We start from the raw sequence: 555 nt of genomic DNA, 5'->3' as shown, positions 1-555 counted from the left end.
GCGTCTCAGCTGACTTGGTTAATCTTGACCAGGGTACAGGGCTTAAAAAAAATTGGTCACAGCACAAATTCTACAGTCCATACTTGAGTTAAATTCTCTGTGCGGTCAATGGGAATTTTACCCAGTCTTGGGCTCAGAGCATATAATGCAGCTCTGTGAAAGCTTCACGAAGGAAGGCAGGGGGTTAGCGTTTGGTGTGTAGATCCCTAAAAAATTGATGCCTGCTTGGGCAGTTTCACTGCGTCAATGCATGGGGTGGGGGGTTTGCTCGACCCTGGGTAACGGCTGAAAAGGAAAATGTACACTGCAAACAACCCAATACGCACAGCTGTTGATTGCAAATGCTAATTAGCGCTTGGTTAATGTGCTGAGGTGCAAAGTTGCTTGTTGACCAGTAATATTTCAAACTTCAGCATGTTGCTTTTTCAGCAGTGTGCAAGGTGGCTTGTACAGCCACGGAGAAACGTAAGTTGAACTAAGAGCATCTCTTAAGGCACAAAGCACAGATACAGCCAGAAAGGGCTTTTTTTTTTAGGTGATGGTTGGCCTGATTTT

The sequence above is a fragment of the Gavialis gangeticus genome, unplaced genomic scaffold (genome assembly GCF_001723915.1).
Source record: "Gavialis gangeticus isolate Ggan-Ray unplaced genomic scaffold, GavGan_comp1, whole genome shotgun sequence".
In the NCBI taxonomy this organism is placed as follows: Eukaryota; Metazoa; Chordata; order Crocodylia; family Gavialidae; genus Gavialis; species Gavialis gangeticus.
Note: the sequence above shows the minus strand (reverse complement) of the source record.